Source organism: Apteryx mantelli, chromosome 1, assembly GCF_036417845.1.
Source record: "Apteryx mantelli isolate bAptMan1 chromosome 1, bAptMan1.hap1, whole genome shotgun sequence".
In the NCBI taxonomy this organism is placed as follows: Eukaryota; Metazoa; Chordata; class Aves; order Apterygiformes; family Apterygidae; genus Apteryx; species Apteryx mantelli.
In genome coordinates, this window is record NC_089978.1 from 112695034 (window position 1) to 112716409 (window position 21376).

Below are 21376 nucleotides of genomic sequence, written 5' to 3' on the forward strand. Positions count from 1 at the left end.
TCTTATTTGTGCTAAAATTAATACAGTTTCCCAAATGAGAGAGGTCATCAGGTTCTTTCACAAGCAGCAACTGAAATTGTCCAACACACTTACAAAACTGGAAGCAGAGTCATTGGTTTAGAGAATATTTTGTACTGGTGTTTTTCTTTGTCAGTTAGCTGAGCTGTGGAAAGAGGTTTTATCTGACATCAATTCCCTTGGAATATTTGCGTTGTTCTGAGAAATAACTGATCTTAATGAACGTGGGGAATTGGCACCAGATTAAATCTTTATCCATGGTTCGGCTCACTGAAAAAGCTTAGAAATGCCTTCGCTCAGGGTCTTTGCCTTACAACTTTGAAAGTGGAGAACCTGTTACAGGGTCAACTAGAAATGATAAGGAACAAGAAATGACCACTTATGGAGCTTCTATTAATGTCATATTTTGTGAGAAGGAGGAAGCAGTCTGCACCTCTGAAAAAAACTAGAGTATCACAATCACTATATTTAATTAGTCTCTGATATGCTAGTATTACATATTTGCATTTTTAGCTTACCATGAGTGGGAGAAAAGTACGTTGCAGAGAAAAGAATAGCAGGAGCCTTTAGGAAAGAACGAGACAAGCAATGTTACTGCAACTGGAGCTGTGCCATAACTCACCCATATTGGACACCACACAAAAGCATAACTCAATATCAGGGGATAAATTTAGGTGAAACAATGCTAATCTTTGTCTAAAATAAACTCAGTCAAGGTGTCAAAATGAGATATTGCTTTTATTATGCTGTACTGATGTGCAAGCATTGATTTTTCTTTTATCTGTTGGCCTGCTTCTCAGGTCTACCTTGCACCTCACAGTTTTATGGTGTTTGATTCAGAGCTGTGGTTGGACCTCTAGAATTTAACGTGTTGTTGGCTATGGGGAAAACATAATATTAAATTCACAGCAGACTATGTTGATTTTCACAGGGTGATGATTTCTCCCTTTTCTTATCTGTTTTAAACAATGACATGGAAAATAGATTTACTCTCTTCCCAAAGACAGCTTCTAAAACCCAAGTCCTCTGTGGATGCTAACCTTTTTTTTTAAACTTAAGACAAATGCTCCAAAGCATTAAATCCAAGCCAACAGCTGCAGAAACATTTCCTTCCCTGTTCACCCCATAAATGAGAAAATTCTGCTACAGAAATACTAGACTAGAGCCTAGAACAGCTGTATAAAATACTGGATGAATGCTAGATTTAAGGTGACACATTCTCGGGAAGCTGGTCAGAAAAAGGAGCTTTTCAACTCACAGACACAAGGATTCTCCCTCAAAGTTAGATGTTTCTAGCCCTAGTAGAGCAGGTCTTTTAAATCATTATGTACAACATTGTTATGCATAGGAAAGTTATTCAAAGAAGTTTCTAGAGGATTCTTAAATTTATTAGCTATAGCGGTTTTTTTTTACACTTAAGAAGCCCAGACAGCTAAACTCTGGTGAGTTATCTTTTAAAAAGACATGAAAGTGCAATTCCAATAAACACTACAAACCTCCAGACTACTCCCAAAACATTTTTTGTTAAATTATGCACCTTCTGGATATATGATGGTATGATATTACTGACACAGGTGGAACATAAACTATGTGATTCCCCTGGGCTTTAGGGCTACTTGGATTTTACATATATAACAGAAGAATTTAATCAACTGCTTACTAACTCATTTCGTGCTCCCATTCAAAAAGTTAGGTGGATTTTTGACCTTTCCCATTCTTTAGACTTATTCTGCTCTGGAATTTTCTTTTTCAAGTCCATCAAGATTATTTCAGGTTAAATAGAGAGGATTTACAATTATGCCAATATTCTCTAATAATGGTAAGAAGGTAAGAATTTGTAACGTATAAACAATACTGTAACTTAATATGTTATTAAATCATGATCAAATCTCTTAACTGTAATGCATGATGCCACACTAGAAGGTATTCAGTAGATCAACCTGCAGTTAATCCAGTTTTTCTACGCAGTCCTGTACAGTATTATTGTGTACATGTGTAACTGTATAGAAAATGAAAAGCCAAAGCCAATAGGAACTGAACTTGCACTCAGACCCATTTGGAAATTTAATGCATATCAAAAACACAACTGAGATTTATTCGCATGTTGGTGGTTAAGAGTCGTGGTAGTGTTATGTAGCTAGTTGGACTTTACCTTATTACTTGTATATACCTGAGCTGATCCCCAAGCCAGATCACCATCTCTGATCCCCTCTCTGCACTCCATTTTTCTTACAAGTCTGTTGACTACTGCAAGAGGCTGAAAATTTGATTTCTGTAGCTGGGATCCCATGCTGGGAAACTGTAGCGTGACTCCATTGCCATGCTCCTGGGTACACACAGGGCTGCAAAGTTTCCCAAGTAAGTTCAAACAGGGATTTACCATCCCCACTTGCACATGACAAATCCAGAGATTTCAGACTGATTTATAGTCATTAAATATACTTTATGACACTCATGTAGCTAGTTATTACGTGCGCTCTTCTGATGGGAGAAGGGATTTTTTTCTTGTTTGTTCAGGCTGAGTCAGAGCAAAGGGCATACACTGAAAATTCTTAAATTCTCTTGCTAAATTCCACCTCTGAATAGATGCAATTAGAAGTAGTGCTTGTTAGCTGAGCCATAATAACTCTGTTCATTCTCCTAGGCAGCAAACTAAAATGTGTCAGCGCAAGCACTCTCATGCTGAAATATCTTTACACTGCTCTGGTCACCTTAAAGGGCTTCAAAGTCTCACTTTCAGTCTCACTGGACAAAAAGACTGTCTCTACACTAACTTTTCTTCCACTGTCCCCTGAAAAGAAGTGAACAGATGCTTTATTCAAAATGTTTAAGAAACTGGGAGGGAAACAAATGTAAGTTATTTCAACCTCTGTACACTTCTGATTTATATCAGAGGCAAAGCAGGCCACACTAGCATATTCAGGGTGTGAGAAGCAGAAGGGTGATATGCATTACCTTTTATTCCTTCCTTTTGCAGAAATTTAATTACCTTATCTAATGCAGTGCCCCATTTTTCCTTCAAAGTGTAACAACAGAAAACACATACTGAACCTCATCACAATCTAATATAAATGTAGATTGGGGGAAAAAATCAGAATAATGGATGCTTAAGAAAGGTATTTGTCTTTAAATAGAGTATCTTCTCCCTACTCATTTTTCAGTGTGTTATGTTTGTTATGGACTCTCATCTCAGACATGGGTATTTTTTACAGATTTTTTTCCTAACCTTTAAGTATTTTCTCCATGTGTGTCTGAGATCAAAGTTGTTATTATGTGAATTTAATTTAATGCACCTTTCTCTGTGTAATGGGCTGCTATTTCAGATGGTACAATGCCACTATTAATCATCATAAAGAAAATGCATGAAAACAGTCCAAAATACATGTCAAGAACTACAGTGTGATGGATGCACAATAGATGGCACCATTATTATCACTCAGCAACTTGAAAACTTTTGGTGCTCACATTTTCTCCCTTGCAAACATCATTAACTTGTTCATAGTATCTAATAGTTTGTGAAAAATATATCGCTTTTCTACTCGCTTTTTCCTCATCCTTCATACTTTATTGACAGAGCCAGTTATCTGTAATTTCTTAATGGATTTTAAGTTTATTTCATACTTTATGAAAAAACAAAGAAAAACAAAACAAATAGTTTTATGGAGCAAAAGTCAATTATACTGATTTTGATTTGTTAATGCAAAAGTAGATTTTATGAATGATTGTACTTAGAAAACATATTTATTAGTCACAGTTTAATTTACTCCTTGTTTTTGTATTCTTTAATGAATCAGCGAGACTCAAAGAGTAAAATATCAGAGTGTCAGCTGAAAGTGAGTAATATGCTTCTTCTTTGAGGACTGATACAAGACTGAGGCACAGGTTCACCGGAGCTTACAATGCTTGCAATAAACTGTATCAGGTTTTATGTGATGGTGGGACATCTTACAATTGATGAGGAAACTTCATATTGCCGCATAAACTAGGTATGCTCAGATGTGAGCTTACTGCATTTCAAGTACCCATTGGAAACTGGTGCTATCTGATGGTAGATGTTATTAGCTGGTAAGAGGAAATGATAGCTCTATTCCCGTTTTCCTAGGGGCGAAGCAAGGCAGGATGCCATCCCATGTAGAAAGGGGAGGGCTATGTGGCTTTGCTGCAGTCCTTCTCCCAGGTGCCAGGTAATACCAGCCTTACCAGACGATGCTGGTGATAGTAGGAGGATGTGCTGTTTTTTGTAAATGGCCCCGTATATTTATCCCTAGGGTAAGCTGCATAAAGCTGTACATATGTAGAACATGTGGTAAGAAAGAGGCTCACATTTTTTCTTGAGTTCTCATGCTACTGTGCTTGGGTGCTGCGGTCTGATGCACTGGTAGCACAGTGAGGCTTGCTTTCTGCTCCCCTTGAAAGCCAGGCACCAGAGGAAACTGGCTGGAAGACTGATGGGCTGCCAACTAACTGTGCCTGGGGCCTCTGAAGGACTTTGTTAGGACCATGAAACCACAGCTCGTGCCCGTTTGTGCAACCTGCTCTGCACATGCGCTGCCTTTATGTATCCCTGCTATACAAATCTAATGAGACAGACCACTGCAGACCTGAGGTGTCTGATTTTCCTTGGGCAAGATCATTCACAATACCTGTTGTCCTGTAAAAAATGATGTGTTCTAACCATAACCTGCAGGAGATTGTATTTAGGGGTTTATTTTAACTGTGAAAATTAAGGATTATGAATAAAGATGATTGTAAACAAGACTTCTGCAACTTTTGTTGCTGACTATTAAAAACATCCAATTACTGTTGATATTGTATAATGTGTTATCTCATAATAAAACAAAACTAGAAATCTCTTGAATCAGATATGCCCTTTCTTGGAGGAAAATGAAATTCTTGGAAAGTGCAAATAGGTATTTGCAAAAAAATGCAGAAAATGAAATATGCTTGGAAGGTTTTTTGATTTTGTAATAAAAAAAAAGAGCTTTCTAAGTCAGATTTTCACAATTTACCATGTTGCATTTCATTTTCTTCCAAGAAAGGGCATATCTGAATCAAGAGGATTCTAGTTTTGTTTTATTATGAGATCTTTGATATTTTATACTTTTTTCTAAAGTGTTGGTTTACTGATAAATGCATTATCTAAGAATCTTGGCTTCTGAGAGTGAATTTTGCTCTTGTTGAGAAAGACTTGAAACCATGAATCGTAAAGGCCCCCACACCAGAAGGCAAAAATGAAGAAATAAGAAATAATAAAGAATTTGATTTTTGTTTGCTCATCTGTGAAATAAAACAAAATTTTTGAATGGTTGGTGGTAATGCAACTGCTTTCAGCTACTAGTATCTTCTGCTCTCTGTAGTGGTACAGAAAATTCCTGCATCAGATACTATTATTTGGACTACTGCAAGAAAAAATCTTAAAAGTAATCCAAGAGTTCCATTGCAAAGAAAATTTTTATGTTTGAGGAAAAATATCCATTTCAGTCTTAATGAAATTGCCATGAGGGTCCAGAGTGTTTCATAAAAATGTCTTGAGAGGTTTCAATACACAAAAGAATTGATGAAACGATCATTCTTAAGGCTAAATACCCAGGTTAAAACATATTGGCCTTTATTCAGGTCCCATTAATTCACTAGTTACAGTATGGCTGTAGGTTATATTTATTTCTCTTAGCATTACACATGTATTTTTTTCTTTATAGCATTAATTTGATGTTAAAAATTTTGCTATAAAAATATTAAAACTCTTACATTTTTCACTTTATATTTAAATCAGAGAGTACAGAAGAATCAATAGTTACTTAAATTTGGAAAGGTTCTGAAAAAAGTAATTATAAGTTACTGAATTAATGATTTAGTATGTTACTGAATAATCAGTAATTACTAACTGATGTTCTCAATCACTCTTATTAAATATGTTTTGGAAAGTTTGTAATTCCACCACATAATATTCTGGCAGGCCTGCCTGATTCTGAAGAAATCATTACAGCATACAGAAGAATATGTCCTGGTATTACAAGAAGCTCTATTCTGGCGGTGGGTGAAAGAGCATCTTCCAATGAGTATGAGTATGCACCTTGGCCTATTTTATACTTCACTTAGTGGGCAATCTCTCTAAACTCCTCCTATAGTTAGTAGAAGATACAGGGTCTACTTCGCAGTGGATGCCAGCAGAAGTCTGGTTTTGGTGCTCACATTGCCCCTCCAGTGGCTCCTCTTTCTCTTCACTGGCTATGGAGGAGGCTGAGGAAGACTCACCTCCTAGCTAGGACCCTAACGTTAGTGGGAATATTTGCCTCAGCTCTTGCAGACTTTTCATAAATAAGTATTTCCTTCTCTTCATAAATCTGCCATAGTGTTTGGGAGGTGAAGAAAGCTTTTCCATGCCCCACTGTCTCACTGGGGCTGAGACCACTTTGGTGGGAAGAGAAGGAGGTGACTTTCCCTCTCATGCCATAGTGCAGTGCAGGCAGGACACCCAGGCCCTCAAGGTACGTTGCTTGTGAACCTGTCTTCATATCTCACTTGAGCCACAGTTGTCAACGAACTGACAGGTATATCTGATCATCTATTCTACTTTTCTCCACCCAGGTTCTTGCAGATTTTATGTGGAAATTCATGACTTCTGACCTTCTACGCGTGCACACAAAAGTGGCTACCAGTTAAAAGTGAGGCTCAGGAGTGCTCTAGCTCACTGATAATGGCACTAAAAAGCTTTGATGTGATGTGGATATTGTTAAAGTATTCTGATGTTGCTTCTGAGTTTAAATAGAAAAAAATCTTATCTTTGCTGTTCATACGCTGTAAACAATCCTAATACTAAAGTGAGGTCCTCATTGGACGGTGTCTTGTTCCACAGATGGCCCTCAGAGGGATCTTGTATTTATAATGTCTTTGGTAATGCACTAGCAGAAATGAAGTTAAAAATACAGTCTTTATAACAGGCAAAGTAAGACATCAGTGATTAATTATTTTAAATCCCTCAGACCAGATTCTGATTTCAGTTACACAGATATAAACATGCCTGCAAGTACCTTAGATTCTCGTGCATTTGAAGAAAACCAGAATTTGACTTGATGTACATTGATTCTTACTCACTAAAATGTATCAGTTTTAGCATTTGCAATCTGTGCTAGCAAAAGCTTTAGTCTAACATTGTCATTTCCCTAGGCATTAGTGATTCCCAATGATTATAACCTTCAAAACACTTTTGACCTCAAAGGATGTTTGCTAGTTTTTCTCCTTCTATTTTGGCTTGACTATACAACTCTTAGCACTTTACACACCTGTTAAAACTGTTGTATCAGATTTCCATTGCAGAGAGGTCTAGTTGGTGGGAAACATGACCTGTCAATTCTTTAATAATCACCACTGAGAAAATAGTTGAGGATTTTTTTTGCTCTTACATCTATCTCAAACCTACTTTTTGAAAGGAATCTAGTGTGGTACAGTCAACTGTATGTTGAGTACCACATAAGCTATTTTCTTTGTATTTTAGGTATATCTTCACTATTACTGTCTTCCTTTTACACAGCTACAAATTTCAAATATACAAGAATCCTTGGAGGAGAGAGAAGACTGGGACTGTTTTCTAAACCAAGGCATAAAAAATTCAAGTAGGGCAAAATACAGGCGTCAGCATCAAGCATATAGGGAAAAATATGAAATGTTTATCTATTTTACTGAAAATAATATTGAAATACCTTTCCAATGCATGAATGAAAGGCATATACAGGGCAGGCTGCCTGTATTAACAGTGGCCTGGGAAGCTATGTTATCCTTTTTTGCCTAATATACCAGAAGTTTCATTGGTGCTGTATGGGGGAAGACAACTGTACTACATAATTATAGTATCATATGTGTAGTATTATGTATTATAATAAAGGGTTAAGTGACTAAATTCTACTTCCTCTTCAGTAGTAACTTTCACGAGGCAACAGTGACATTCCCACGGCTTACCAGAAAGCTAGCATGCTTTTGCTTGTCATTATCAAATATGCTAGCATAGACTAAATATTGTTTAAAAAAGTATTTTTGTAAACAAATTTATAAATCAATTATACTGTAAAAGGTACTCAACTCTATATAGTTGATATACACAGTGACTCAGACTAAATAAAAGCATATAAAACAATCCAAGCAGTAACATAAGAAAAGCAAAATAAGTGAGTTACAGTCACCTCCAAATCAAAATTGACAAAGCCTATGGATTTTAACAGATCATGCCACTGAGATTACAACAGATCTCTGGTAGCACAAGTAAAAGCCTTATAGCTGTCTATGCTAACACTACTTCATTAAAAGTCTGGCCTAAAACAAATTTCAAACTTTGTTACAGTCCTTTATATGAGAAATTTAGCCAGGTCAGCTGATTTCCTGCCAACCGAACACACCTGGCTCCCTCTAAATTAGCCGCAGCTAATTGTCAGCAAATGGGAAGAAGGGAGTTTTGCCTTTTGCTCTCAGAGGTTAAGCTGACAAATAGCTCCTGTGGCTTTTTTCAGGTTGACTATTATTGTCTGTATAAGTTTAGAAGGGGAAAAAAGGAGTAAAATAAATAGTGCTGATGAGTGATCTTTTCTCTGTGCTTTCTGATGGAGGAAATGCTAACCTTCCTCCTTAGCTATAGCTGCATTAAGCTATGTCAAATTGCTCATTAATTCAGTTGAGCCTTCACTGGAGAGGTAATAAAAAGTGCTTCCGTGTTGCACTGGTGAAAGTAAGATGAAGAATAGATATAGAGGAGGGAGTTTTGGGGGTAAGAGTTTAGAGCTTTGTCAGCACGGTGTTTTTTCTCTCTGATACTTTTTCTCTTCTAGCTAGTTTAGAAAGGGGAAAAATAAATAGAATGGATTTCCTCTGAGGAGCTAGATAGTGATTAATGAGGCTTTTGTCCCTTGTAGGGTGTGATCTGTGTACTTGCTGGCTTTCCTTCAATAGGCCCTGAAACAACAGGAGTAACAGAAAAAAAAAAAGTATGAACTTTAAAAATCCAACTTCTTATAATATAGCTTCTTGTCACCTCTTTGCAAGAAAAATAAAGGAAAAAGAGAGGGAAAGAAGATGTCTTCCCTCTGCTTTTAAAGCAGACTAACCTGTTACATGTACACGTTCCTATTAATACAATGTACCTATGACTTGATTCTGTTGTTGGTCATCTCCCTGTACTAGAAGGATAGATGCAACACTGGTGTAAAACCAAGCAGTATAAAGGTTGTCACAGACTTGACAGTTAAACATTTTTATGCGGTGTAGCTTCTCTCAGAGCAATTCTTCTTTACTTAAGAAATGTGTTTGCTTGAGATAAACTGTTCCCCTGCATGTGTTGCATAGAAAACATGGTTCAGGGTTCAAAGGGGTCTTATTCTGGGTTCTGAGTTAGTGTTGTGCTTGTACAATGGCAGTCCCTGCTATGTGTGTTTTTTTCTTTCACAAATGGAAGCTCTAGTTTGGACCTTCAGTAGAATAAGTCTGTAGCTTTTGTTCACTTGTTTTTCTTTACAAACTTCCTTATGGAAGAGAAGTATGATAGGGATGACATCTATCAGGCTTGGATACCCTCCCTTGCTCCTGTTGCTGTCCTGTGCTGTTGCCAAGCATGCAGGTTGATCGGGTCCTGTGCGCCTTTGCACCTTCTTCTTCCTCACTCTATTGTTGCTGGATAGCTGCTGCTTCTGCGTAAAGAAAATGTCTCTCAGATCCCAACCCAAAACTTGGATTTTGCTACTGTCCTCTTGTTTTGAATGCTATAAACATTGACATCTCCTCCTCCTACTAACATGACAGCCTTCTCCCACTATTCAGTAATTATGAATGTCAAGCAAAAAAGCTCTCTTAAAAGTTAGATGTTTTCCTGTGGGGTTTTGACAGGAGGTCTTAATGCTTTCTTAGTTGTCATATTTATATTACAACTACCAGAGCTTTAGATATAAGTGCCAGATTTTTATGGATCTCCAGTTTTTTTGTAGACACAGTGAAATGAAAATTATCTTGGAGATTTTAATTAATAGTAGTAAAGTAGGTAAATAACTAATTGAATACCATCTGTTTGCTTACACTGAGAATCAAAAATGTGTCTGTTATTCCATTTCACTAATATTCTTTCCCTGAACCCTCCCTCTTTTCCAAGATACTGTTTTTACAAAACTGCTTCTTTGAACTTGTAGTAGTAAAAATGAACCTCCTAGGGCATTTATTCAGATTAATTATTCTAGGCTTTTACTTTTGGGAAAACCATTTTCAGTTGTTTACTCCTCCTCTCCAACCTCCTCTTCCTCCTTTTCTTCCTCCTCCTCCTTTCCTGTTAGGATTAACCAGCCTGAAAAAGGCAAGGCAAAACAAACAATAAAAGTGTGGTAGTATCTGTTCCCCCCTTCTCTTCCATGTCTGGATGCAAAAGGAAGGGGAGAAACTCCCAAGCGCTGGCTAGAGAGGGCACTGTTTTGCTGAGACAACAACTGTTCTAGCTGAGTTTAAAAAAGCACATAATGAGCAAAGTCAAGGTGTTTAGAGCACTGAGGAATTCTTCTGTGCCGAACTGCTAGTTTCCATAACCAGTTTGGAAGCAAAAGCCAACTTATTTCTTCACAGCTACATGAAGTGCATGAGAAAATACCTAGTAACCTGGGCCTGTAGCTGGACCACTGATTAAACGAATAAGTGAAAAATTGTGCATGTCACAACCAGCAGGAAAGAAAAACAAAGGGAAGAAACAAGCAGACAAGAAAAGCCTTGTAGCATCCATCCCCTTCCTTCCCTTTGTATGCGGGGGCAGGTAGGAAGGGAGAAACACCCAAGCATAGTGTTCTTCTAGACATCCTTTCTGGTTTACTTACCAATTTTTTTTATTGCATGTTTTTGATGTGGAAACTAGCAGTTAAGATTATTCTTCCTGATAAAACAGAGACACTTTTAATCAGAGATTATAGACTATAATTGAGAAGACTCCTGCACCTTGAAGGACTGGAACAGGGTTTTTGAAAGGCTTAGGACCTCTGAGCTATGCTTGCCGTATGAAAGGTAAATTCATATTTCCCAAGTGACTCACTTCCACTTTGTAGTATGCTATGGGGTGACAGTCTTGAGCAAACTTAGTCATGGAGGTTCTGAAAGAAATTTTTTTTTTTTTTTTTTTTTTGACAAATAAGTGTTTATTAAAGCAGGGTAACATATGCATCAAAGTAGTTTGTGGGTTTTTTTCCCCTCCAGATGGAGGTGTATTTCTAAAGAGTTATAACTAAAACAATACAATAATTTTTCTTTGTAGAGCATCCAATAATGCAATGGCTGGAAGACAAGGAAGTGTCAGAGTAACTGGGTGGCCACACCGGATATTAGCGGTAATTCTGATACTATGGAGTCACCAGGCCAATGGACAAGGACAAGGTAAGAGAAGATATTTTATTACGGAGCTGTTTTCTGACTAAACCAAAGAGGAAAATGTTGCATGATCCTTTGAGCAATTTCACATTTGTTCAGTATTGTACAATATCGGTTGGAAAAACAAGGTTGTGATGAAGTATTGAACTTGCATGGACTGCTGACAAGAAATAATATCAAAATCTGAAATGCTTCATTTGAAAACTCAAATGCAGATTGTAAAATGCTGTTTAAATGCCCTGTGGGATTTCCAGGTGCTTAAACTTCGTATTTGATTGTGCTCTGTGATTGAAGTTTATCTTGGAATAGGTCTCCCATGGTTGTGCATGGCTGGCTCTCTTGGTGTAGAGAAAGAGTTGCCTAAGAAATTAGACAGGGATGCTTTGCATTATGCTGAGCTTTGATATTTGCAATGAACGCAGTATTTAGGAAAGTTTCTGTTGCTATAAATAATTTTCATGTTGTGTTCCTGTCTCACTGATTGTGGTGCATAACTGGCGCAAGAACATAGATGGGCAAAAAAGTCTAGCTCCTTCTTCTGCTTGAAGAAATTAGATTCCCGATCAATGTTGTCACCCTTATTTGCCTAATGAGCATAGGCATGAATATAAAATATCGACAGAGAGCTGATGAAGTCACTCATATCAACAATGATCATGTGATGTTGATAGCCTGTTGTATACTGCACTGAGGTATTGCCTGTGTATTTTATTGTGTTTTCTTTGTAATAGTGTTTCTTCAGAATGAACTGTAGTATGTTTTCTGGAAAGTTGGCTGGTCTTCAGTTTAATCTTTCCCTCTTCCCTGAGGGAGAATAACCTGGTATTTGCTAAAGTAAAATGCAGCATACTAGAGGTGGGCTGCAGTCTGAAAATGCTGGTTTTGAGAGAGAATCATGAGCTTTCGCTTGAGAAACATGACTGAAGGCCTGTGACCCAGGCTGAGTGCCCGGAGGACACTAGAAAGTGCTGAAGGTGCAGTTGATTGCTGAGAATATGTGGACAGGGCACACTGGAAATTGAAATCTGTTAATGCTATTAAAGTGTTGCAGGGGTAAGAGATATGAAATACAGCTATTATGAATAACATTACTGAATCAATATATTGGAAATTTTAGTCAATATATTTCTGCACTCAGCTTTCTCCTTTTGATGCATTTTTTTCATCTTCCCCTTACTGAAGAGGCAAACTTTTGCCAGATCAAGGAGACTCTTAAGCAAGCTTCCCTCGAACTGCTGAACTTTCAAGGTGGTTTGCTTAGTCTTCCAGCTGTTTCCTCTACACTTCAGGCTTCAGTTTGGCGCTAGCCCGCTTGAACTTGCCAAGCTGAAAACAAATGTTATGCTAGTTAACTTACAAAGGAAAAGAGGAGACAAAAAGCATGTTCAATTTCCTTGTTATTTTAAGTGTTTCAATATATTTTACTATGTTTTTACTGATGTCTCACCATGAAACAGTTTCAGCAGTTTCATTCCAAGTACATTTTTTTTAAATTGTATCTTTCTTTTTGAAACTTCACCAGTTCCTGATCTGAAGAATGTATTTAATGGCTGGTACTAAGAGAGAAGTAATAAGAGGCTATTACATTTTGGGGAGGGCAAAAGTGGCGGCGGGGTGGAGGAGGAAGGAAAGAAAAAAAGCTTGCATGTTGGGTCAAATTGCAAAAAAAATCAAGTTCTGTAAGTGATAATTTTGAGACATTGAAATGAAAAAGGAAAGTGGATAGCCATTCCTTTTTGAGACATGTCAGGCCTACTTTAAGAAATAAATGTTACAGGCAAGCTGTGATGTTGCCATGTCTCTAAATTATTCTAAGCGGGGGAAAAAAGTCGTATTCTTTCAACTACAGGCCATCTTCTATGTACTACTCTGGTGAATGCTGCTGGCTAGCCTATGTAACCTGTGCTAGGTCCATCCCACTGTGCAGTCTGGGAAGAAGTAGGTCCTGGCTCTTGGAATGATAATGGTATTTAATGATCCACTTGATACGGTTTTAGGTGCTGCTGTTCTGCAGAAAATTAGATGCTTGGAGGATAACATTACCTCTGCAGCTAAAAGCTCATAGAGTGTTTTTAAAGGGTGTGAGCCACAAACACTTTGCAGCTAATCGCCAGACGTGCAGAGAAGCTTTTCTACTATGATGCCAATCGTATACAAAATAGGTGACTTGGTTTTATAAAGATTAGCTTTAAAAAGACTTCTGTTTTGCTCTTATGGTCTTTGACTTGAAAAAATAGATATATTTGAAGACTTACTGTTCGTGGTAATGTGCTAATATGCAATAAGTATAGTAAAATTTTGTTTTAGAAAATACTGTGCATGTGAATGGTGAAGCTACTCCTGTTATATATTGGAAAGAAACACAAACAGCAACTTGAAAGAATCTGTTTCAAAGTGGACAACATAAAGGCACTTGTACTGTGAAGTACTCTTTTTTGCTGTTCTAAATGTATTCAGAATTTCTGGCTGAATATAGCTATTGAACATTGCACTCTTAATTTATGACCCGATCTTTTGGTTCTGGTGGTCCTGGCTGAACAAGGTATTTAAACATGTGCTTAGTCCTAGTCGTATGACTCTTGACATTGATCTAAGGTAATGTCTGTGAGTTTGCTAAGTAAGTACTGCTAGACCTATGGGGTGGGGAAGGAATCTGGTCACGTAGCATTTACTTGCTTGTGTTTTCTAATGATTACCAAAATATAACTTAGAAAATTGGAACTTTTACAGTGTGGCAACATACTACATTTCTTTTAATGTAAAATGTCTTGCTGAAATTGGCAGTAGCTCCTTAACATGAAAAAGTGGTAATTTTCCCAATACTATGTTGCTTTAATTCTAAATCGCTTTGCAAAGTTGCTGTGCAGCTTGTGTATATTAGGAAATGCGTTTAAGTAGACCCACTGTGATGAAGTGGCTATGTTTCAGTCTCAGTAGAATGGTTGTACTCTGCTGTGATAGAAGTTTAGCACAGACTACTGAGAATACATGCTTATCGCAACTGCTGATGACTACTTAAACCTTCAAGCAAGAACTGCAAATTTTTTAATCCTCTGGCAATCAAGTAGTAAATTAAGAGGCAGGAGCAACCTTTTTCTCAGTATAATTCCATTCACATCTACACGCACAAGGTTTTTGAAAACGTGAAATCTCTTTAAGTTACCAGGCATATTCTTAATTTTGCTGGGGCTTTCTATTAATGGTTTTGGCTAAAGTAACAGCCAAAGCCTTTTAGACCTTGACCTGCAGGAATCTAAGGAAAGTAAAGGAGAACTTGAGTAATTTGAGCAAAACTATAATGTTTGAGTGTTTGAATTCCACCAGGACAATAAAACCAAGAAATAATTATTCTGTATCTGGGCATCTAACCAAAAAGTTCTAAAGCCATATGGCTGCATTTAAAGAAAACAGCTTCTGAGTCATATAACTTCAGTGTGAGTGGGTTGCTATGGAAGTTAGAAAGAACTCAACATTTGCTCTACTTTCCTTTTGAATCTGAGTACTAAACTCAAATTAAACCTTCTGTTTTCAACAGTTATTCCTATCTGTCTCATCTCGTATATTAACCCATGTTATCCTCTGTCCTCTGAGGGTCTGCAGAGGAATGCTCTTATCCTGCTCTCCCGACATGTCACTTGCTGTTAGTGACTTCAGTTTACCCAGTATAAGTTTCAAATGGAGTTTGAAATGTGGAAGAAATTTCATTTTTATTGTGTGAGGTCTTACACATTAGTCAAATGTGTCCTTTTTTGGATTTTGCGCCCACTCCACGTTTCTCACTTATTTAAATATCACAGTTTAATTTTTCTGTCTCCAGAAGCACTCTGGCACATATTTTTGTACTTGTAAGTAATTTTAGAAGAATACTTTTCATCTCTCCCTAACGTTGAACCATGAATAATCTGAAGAATACATTCCAAAACAGCTACACTTGTTTCTTTTTCTCAGTAAACTTAGAGAAATCATATGGTTGGAAGTCTCTTAGGTTACTCAAGCAGTGAGCAGACAGCTCTACAGTTTTTCCAAACAGTACGAATATTGACATTCCCTTTTACATTGGAGTCCTAGAGTCCTAGAATCAAATAACTTTCAAACTGTTACAATAGTGAATGTTTCATAATACTTGGAATTTCACTGCTGTACAGAGTAAATAGCCGCTCTCTCTGAAGCTCTGGAGATGCTAAATAAAAGGATGTCTGGTCTTTGAAGAATGCAGCATTAATACTGATCATCTTGGATGTATGCTTCCTACAGAAAAAGATCCTTTCAAATCTATTATCCACAGAGTTGGCAGCATATGGTGTTGACAGGTATGTATGCCTTTTTTCATGATCAAGGATAGAGGCTATGCAATAGGCTGATGCAGAGAGGCTTCAGAGCCCTAACTGAACTAAAAATGAAGAACGCTTTCATGCAAGCCTCAAACAGATGGAATTTGTCTTTAGGCACAAAAAAGGGCACAAAAAATTTTGACTGTCTTTTACAATAAAGACACAAAAGTAGCTATTCTACTTGATGGAAGAGCATATTTTTTTAATGTAAGCAAGCTGATTGTTATACCCAATAAAAGTTTTCAGAGTTTTAAAACTCAGATTTTTTCACAGGTGCCAAAATAATACAGTAAAAGTTTCTTAAAGGAAAAAATACACCCAGGAAGCTGATAGTTCATAACATGAGATGAGGTTTTTGACATGGAAACTCTCTAACTTTCTTGTGGAAGTTAACCTAATGATAACTTGGTGTTTCTGAATGAGAGAACAAATGTACTGAAAAGTAATGGACTGGGTTAGTTCTGACCTTCCTTTCCAGCAAGTGCTTCCCCCCCTCCCCCAACACAGTTCTAATTGGAGAAAATAAGCTTAAGCTTTGAACTGAAACAATGTTGTGAGGGATGTTTTTGTTTTCTTTTTGATAGCTTTAACCAATGACAAAGCAGGCTACGCTCAGCTAGCATTACAGCTAACTTCAGGTATATAGAAAGGGTACAACAATATAGGTTCAGAAACAGGAAAAGAAAGTCTTTGGGCTCAGAGTCAAAGATGATGTTTAAACTTTGCCTGGGCTTCAGCAGTGAAGCTGAATATAAAGGTATGAAAATTTAAATTACCTCACTTCCTCTTTTTTTTTTTTTTTTTGTCTGTTTGGGGAAGGGGGTGGGGTGGGGGAGAACTGTGCCCTAAATCATGCTCCAGAAACAATAGGTATCTCTTCATCCTGAGATTACTGTGGTTTGTCAGTGGGAAGGAAGGCAGATAGTGGATACTTATGATTTCTTCAGACCTAGCATGAGTAACTAATATTGGCTGTGGATAGGATGTTGAAGTAGTGTAACAATTTGAACCACTTGGAAATTCAAAAAATTAACTTTGGAATTATTGCTAAACTAATTAATGTCAAGCTCAACTAAATTAGTCATTTTAAATAATCTTTATTTCTGACCACTGTGTGTTACTGTGGGCTAAAGTAGCTGTGTGTAAATAGCTTCCTCTCATTCAGCTATTTGCTTGTCTGACAAGGTAATGAAAGAAATAAACACTTCATGTATGGAGTGTGTGCATATGTATGCACAACTATAATATCACACTTATAAATGACTAGTGACTTTGGTAAAAGTATTAGATGAGTCAAATCTCTACAAGGAAAGTGAGAGTCTGAAATTGTTCCAATTTCATGCTTCAGCTAATCTTGATCTCACTTATTGGCTGTGTAGTGTCATAGCTTGCCTCCAGCATGACCAGGTCTGCCAAGTGCAAGTGCTTAACCTTGCTTGTGACTCACCATGCAAAGATAAGCAGCTCTGTGGTAGCACAGAATAGGAAAGAGGTGGCATTGCTGCCCTGAAGATATGAAGAAGAGTTGCCCCAACCTGCTTTGGGCTCAGGAGCTTAGCTAAAAGGTAGCCCGGCCCTGAGCTACTCCCCTCCAAAATCAGTGGTGTGACTCAGTGCATGAGGCTTTTGCATACTTGGAGGAAGAAACCTGAGATCTGTTTTGGGTGCCTAATTTGAGATGACTTAGACTTTTTTTCGTAAAACACCAGCAGAAAGCTAGTGCCCCTAAACCAGTCTTTCAAACTAGGCTTTTAAAGATCTATATGCGCAAAGCTGCGGGTAATCTGAAACCCTTTTTTAAAACCTACAATGTAGGTTGCAGCTTTCCAGAAAAGGTTGTAGATGTCTCAGTATGCAGGAAGCTCAATGTGGTTCAGCAGCATGCTCTAGAGGTGGTGAAAATGAGCAGCGTACTGTTCAGCCTTAGCAAGAGCATAGCGGGCAGGCTGAGGGAAGCACTTGAACCCCTGCATTTGGTGTTCACAAGGCTGCATCTGGGATGCTGTGTCCAGCCCTGGGCTACCTGGTACAAGAGATGCTGACAAAGTGGAGTGGGTGCAGTGGAGGACCACTAAGATAGCTAGGGGACTAGAGCATAGGGGTGTATAGGAAGACAGTGAGACTTTGCTCAGGGACCTGCAATGAAAGACCAAAGGCAGTGGTCATGAGGTGCAGCATGGGAAGTCACAATTCAATACAATTATTCCGTGTTTAAGTACTATGTCAGGATACCTAGGGAGGCTTATGAACTGCCATCCTTGGAGATATTGAGGACTTGAGAGGATGAGGCCCTGACAACCTGATCTGACCTTGAAGTTGGCCCTGCTTTGAGGAGAAGGTTGGATGAGGAGGCCTTCAGAGGTCCCTGCCTGATTTCCTCTCCCCTACCCTGACATGATAATGTGAAAATATGTATAAAAGTTCTTTTTTAAAAAATAAGGTAAACTCTCTGCTTCCTAACACATCGGCAGCATAATGCAAGTCTCAGTAACTATTGAAAGTACTGATATAGCAAAATCTTAGCCCAATGGTTCTCTGCAAGAAGTTGCTTTTTTCACTTTGTTTAAATAACCTTCAGCATTTTCTTAAACAGATGTTTTCTACAACTTTCTGGGGGGTCATCAGTTCCAGTGAATTAAACTACAAGCTGCTGGATAAGCTTATATTCACATTGCACCCAGCCTTTCCTTGAAAGGATTCTCACGCCTCTGATTATAGGAGATCTTTGATACTCATCAGGAGGGATTTCCTCAGACTATACAAATGAGTGTGGGTGCGCGCGCGCGTGCGTGTGTGTGTGTATATATATTATATATATATATACACACACACACACATACACATATATATATATTTTTTCTTCTTTCCCCTTGACCTGTGAAATTCCATTTAAAACTTTCTGAGATTAAAAGTTCATTTCTGGAATGAGTCTGATGGGAGTAGCAGCCCTGAGAAGTACAAGAGCAGCTATCACTGGAGCTGGTCTTCTGGTCCATCACTGGAGGCCCAGTGAGAAGGCAGTCTAGTACTATGGCAGGGCAAGAGGGAGCTAAACTCTGCTGTATTTCCCCTTGAATATCTAGATAGTCTCACTGTCTTCTCGTTAGAAGCAGGAAATGAATGTTAAAATTTTATATATATTGGAGAATACTTGTGCTAGGGTAGGTTTTATTAATCTGGTATTAGGACTATCAGAAGAGGGGGGAGATTTATGGACACAGTGCCTTAAAAGCTGCAACAAATAAATGCTTTGTCAAATAGTGACATTCCTGAAGGCAGCAGTCTCCTTTCCGTTTGCTTGAGGGCAATGTGTATGTGTATTGTCTTTGAGGATATTGTAATTCCAGGCAAAGGAACATCATTTAGCTCTGCAGTTTTGATCTTGACTTGCTATGCTCTTGAAATCTACCTACCAATCCTAGTTGGCTAGTCTTCATTGGTATTTTACCAAAGCTTGCGGTTAAGTCGGGCTTACTGTAGTATGCTCTGCTTTCTTAAGGATCAGCAGGAGCTGTTCATGGGCCAAAGAATCAGGAAATAATCAGTCTCACCTGAGCTGTGGCCTACTGCTCTTCTCCATCCTAATGAGACCTGCATCTATTCCACTCTCCTAGTGAGCATGCATACTCTTGTTTAGTGAAAGGTTGATTTTATTGAGTACCACCTTTTAAACTTGGATATGTCGTACTTTAAAAAATTGAATGCTCCTGATCTCTTCCAATATGCATTTTCTTCAGATAGGGGTTTAAATAAATGATATTTAGAGTATGATGAGCAGTGTACGAGCTTGTAATGCAAAAATCTGTGCTGTCAACTAGAAGAGATTTTTTTCTCGTGACCAGTATCAGATGCAGCCTATTGTCACCCAAATATATCAGTTGCAGATTTGGGGGGAGTGTGGTTGTCTGTCTGTTATAGCAAAGCACATGTCTGTCAGTGTGTAACTTCCTCCTGTGGTTTGGAGGCAATATGAACACTTCTCCACTGATCATGAGATAAGGGAATGCCCAGTGCCACTGTGAGATCTTTCTGTAATATTTGTGAATTGGCATCATAGTCCATCTAAATGCCTAGCACTGTATTCTGTGCTACTTATTCCATAAAGTTTTTCTGGAAAGCAAATAAATAGGGTAGCAGAACTGGGGCAAGGGGCATTACCTGCAAGAACTCCTACATACACTTCTGCATCACTGTGGTCTTGATTACACCTCACTCCTCTTGTGCTAAAGAAAATACATGTACGAATTTATGAAAATTCATGTACTAATGAAACATATATATTCTTACAGTCTCTCCAAAGATTACCAGAGTGCTGTAGAGTGTGTTAAATTGTTTTAAGGTAATCAGTTCATACCCTTCAAATGAAACTGAAGCTCATTCCAGCAGAATAATACTAATCTCTGCTGCTCTTCTGTGAAATATCCTGTTGTAGACAACTGGAAAACACTTTGGGGATTTTATACCTATTCTTTAATAGAACTGTGCTTTGATCCAAGTTCAGATGCCCAAATTTTAACAGTCTGTGTGCTACCACTTGTTTTATGTTCAGCTGATCTAGTAAGAATAGCTGGTGATAAGACGACTGAAATCCTGTAAGTGTATTGTGTTAGGTTGCCACTGTTTCTCCTTTCTTATTGCTTCTCTACTATGGAACTCTAGTAGATATTGTAATTATGTTGTGATGAAGGAACTGAGCGATGACTGGGCTAGCCCTGTCTTCTAAATCCTAATCATGGGAATATAAAGGCATTTAGAGATGTCTGAGTGACTTCAGTAGAAACATCAATCCCAAAGCCTCTGTCCTCAAGCCAAAAATGTAACTTGCTGGAAAGAACAAAAGGCACGTGTATGAATGATGCACTTAAAACTCCTGTTTTCACTCTGTAGATGCAAATTTGATAAATTATATTTTATGGGTGGAAGAAGAAGGTGGTATATTTAAAAAACAAAAAAAACCCCACAACAACAACAAAAACCCACAACCTGAACTGCCAGGAAGAATCTTATTTCTAGTTAAGGAACCTGTGGGTGAAGGAGAATCCTGATCTTTGAAAGAACTGAAGCTTCAGCCTTAATACAAATGATTGCTGCGTGTCTCATAATAAAGTTCTCAAATACCTTTCAAAACATGCTATCAGCACATACCTTTAGTTGCTTTTTAAAGCAATCGAACATGATTTTGTACTTAACCTTTCTGTCTCTTGTACATTAAGCAGCCTTACTAATGGATAACTTTTTGAAGGGATGATTTGTTTTGTTTATTTTTAATGGAATGGTTAATCTTAGCCACTTTAAAATTGGCAAGTAGTCTTTTTAAGACTGTTAACAAGATTGTTACATTTTTGTGCAGGCAATGCCCTTTGCAAATAACTCTTTGTAGGAAAAAAAAACAAAAACAAACAACAATTGAGTGTTAAAGGTATTTTCTCTTTAGATGTTCTTCCCACTGTTATTGCCTACTGAAAAGTGAAATGTTTGCTGCCTGCTGAGATTTAGTCAAAGGTAGTATTTAAAAAAACAAAAAGCAACTGCATGTAGCCTGTCAGAATTCTTCTCAACTTCTATGTGAGCATGTAACTTAAATTTGACCAGAAAATATACTTTGGCTTTCAAGCAATTATATTTCCATTTGTTATATTCTTTATGCAAGC